Source organism: Salvelinus sp. IW2-2015, unplaced genomic scaffold, assembly GCF_002910315.2.
Source record: "Salvelinus sp. IW2-2015 unplaced genomic scaffold, ASM291031v2 Un_scaffold6034, whole genome shotgun sequence".
Classification (NCBI taxonomy): Eukaryota; Metazoa; Chordata; class Actinopteri; order Salmoniformes; family Salmonidae; genus Salvelinus; species Salvelinus sp. IW2-2015.
This window is the reverse complement of record NW_019947298.1, coordinates 20,553-23,259: the sequence shown is the minus strand read 5'-3', so window position 1 is coordinate 23,259 and position 2,707 is coordinate 20,553. Positions and strand designations below refer to the sequence as shown.

Genomic DNA, 2,707 nt, shown 5'->3' with positions numbered 1-2,707 from the left:
GTTAGGAACACATTCAACCGTCCATTCGGAAAAAGACCCGCATTCTACACAGGTCAAAGTCCCCAATCACTGCCCTGGGGCAATTAGTATTATTTTAGAACAGAGAAAAGGGTGCCCTCCTACTGGCCCTCCATCACTTCCAGTAGCATCTGGTCTCCCATCCAGGGACTAACCAGGACCAACCCTGCTTAGCATCAGAGGCAAGCCAGCAGTGGGATGGCAGGGTGGTTTATGCTGCTGGCCATCTCTTAATTCTCCCTGGTAGACTCCAGCTGATCCAGCTCCATCTTCTTTATTCTCCTGGTAGACTCCAGCTGATCTACTCCATCTCTTTATTCCCTGGTAGACTCCAGCTGATCCACTCCATCACTTTTATTCTCCCTGGTAGACTCCAGCTGATCTACTCCATCTCTTTAATTCTCCCTGGTCAGACTCCAGCTGATCCCACTCCATCTCTTTATTCTCCCCTGGTAGACTCCAGCTGATCCACTCCATCTCTTTATTCTCCCTGGTAGACTCCAGCTGATCTACTCCATCACTTTATTCTCTCCTGGTAGAACTCTCAGCCCGATCCACTCCACTCTTTATTCTCCCTGGTAGACTCCAGCCGATCTACTCCATTCACTTTATTCTCCCTGGTAGACTCCAGCTGATCCACTCCATCTCTTTATTCTCCCTGGTAGACTCCTCGCTGAATCCACTCCATCTCTTTATTCTCCCTGGTAGAACTCCAGCTGATCTACTCCATCACTTATTCTCCCTGGTAGACTCCAGCTGAATCCACTCAATCATCTCTTATTCTCCCTGGTAGACTCCAGTTGATCCACTCCATCTCTTTATTCTCCCTGGTAGACTCCAGCTGATCTACTCCATCTCTTTATTCTCCCTGGTAGACTCCAGCTGATCTACTCCATCACTTTAATTCTCCCTGGTAGACTCCAGCTGATCCACTCCATCTCTTTATTCTCCCTGGTAGACTCCAGCTGATCCACTTCCTATCACTTTATTCTCCCTGGTAGACTCCAGCTGATCTACTCCATCATTTATTCTCCCTGGTAGACTCCAGCTGATCCACTCCATCACTTTATTCTCCCTGGTAGACTCCAGCTGATCTACTCCATCATTTATTCTCCTGGTAGACTCCAGCTGATCTACTCCATCTCTTTATTCTCCTGGTAGACTCCAGCTGATCTACTGCCATCACTTTATCTCCCTGGTAGATTCCAGCTGATCTACTCCATCTCTTTTATTCTCCCTGGTAAGACTCCAGGGTGTCCTAACTCTCTGTGGTCACTAAAGACCCCTTGGCACTTATTGTAAGAGCTGGTGTCCTGGCTAAATTCCCAATCTGGCCCTCATACCATCATGACCACCTAATCATCGCCAGCTTCCAACTGGCTCATTTGTCCCCTGTAACTATTCCCCAGGTTGTAGCTGTAAATGAGAACGTGTTCTCAGTCCACAGACTTGGTAAAATAAGATACAGTGGACTACCTGGAATATACACGTGGATGTAAACAACAACAATAAAGTACACAACCCTAACACTCTACTAGGTAACTTAACCCTAACACTCTACTAGGTACCAGGTAACTAAACCCTAACCCTCTACTAGGTACCAGGTAACTAAACCCTAACCCTCTACTAGGTAACTAAACCCTAACCCTCTACGAACAGGTCCAGGTAACTAAAACCTAAACCCTCTACTAGGTAATTACCCTAACCTCTACTAGGTACTTAACGCCTAACCTCTACTAGGTGACAGGCCAGGTAACTAACCTAACCCTCACACTAGGTAACTTTAAACTTAAACCCCCTAACAACTCTACTAGGTAACTTAACCCTAACCCCTACTAGGTACCAGGTAACCTAACCCTAACCCTCTACCAGGTACCAGTAACTAACCCTAACCTCTACTAGGTACCAGGTAACTAAACCCTAACCCTCTACCAGGTAACTAAACCAATAACCTCCTATACCACAAACGGTAACTAAAGCCTAACCCTCTGCTAGGTAACTAAACCCTAACCCTCTACTAGGTACCAGGTAACTAAACCCTAACCCTCTACTAGATAACTAAACCCTCACCCTCTACTAGGTACCAGGTAACTAAACCCTACTCTCTACCAGGTAACTAAACCCTAACCCCTACTTAGATACCAGGTAACATTATTCAACTCTAATTTAACTAGGGATAACTGGTACCACAAAAGGGGCTCAACTTTTAGCAAGGTAAATATATTTTCAACGAATTCTTCAGAAGCGGCTTGTTCCGGGGCAGGCTAATTGAGGGCTAACTCCATTTATCCTGTCTGAGCTGCGCAGTTGAGGACCGATAAAATCTGATCCCTCCCTCTCACAAACTCCAGGATTGCGTCATTATCCCTTCATCTTGAGAAGACTGATTAAATATTTTATTAATCAATGTGTTTGTTGTTAGTAATGTTAAAATACCCTATGATATTCCACATTTAGTAATAACAGAATGCACTAAAATCAGAATGCATTACAAACTTCATGCATACTAAGGACTCATAATAATAAGGACTCATAAGGACTTCATAATAAGGACTCATAATAAGAAGGACTTCATAATAAGGACTCATAATAAGGATCATAAGGACTCATATAAGGACTCATAATAAGATAATCATAATAAGGACTCATAATAAGGACTCATAATAAGGACTCATAATAAAATCTCTCT

At 44.0% G+C, this 2,707-nt stretch overlaps 1 long non-coding RNA gene across 1 annotated transcript; it reads right to left on the bottom strand.

Moving 5' to 3' along the window:
- Nucleotides 1-470: 470 nt before the first annotated feature.
- LOC139026842 (uncharacterized) lies at nucleotides 471-1,241 on the bottom strand. The gene is made up of 3 exons (XR_011478785.1): nucleotides 814-1,241; nucleotides 617-728; nucleotides 471-530 (listed from the first exon to the last, which is right to left on the bottom strand). It is a non-coding gene; the product is annotated as an uncharacterized lncRNA (long non-coding RNA).
- Between the last annotated feature and the right edge of the window lie 1,466 nt (nucleotides 1,242-2,707).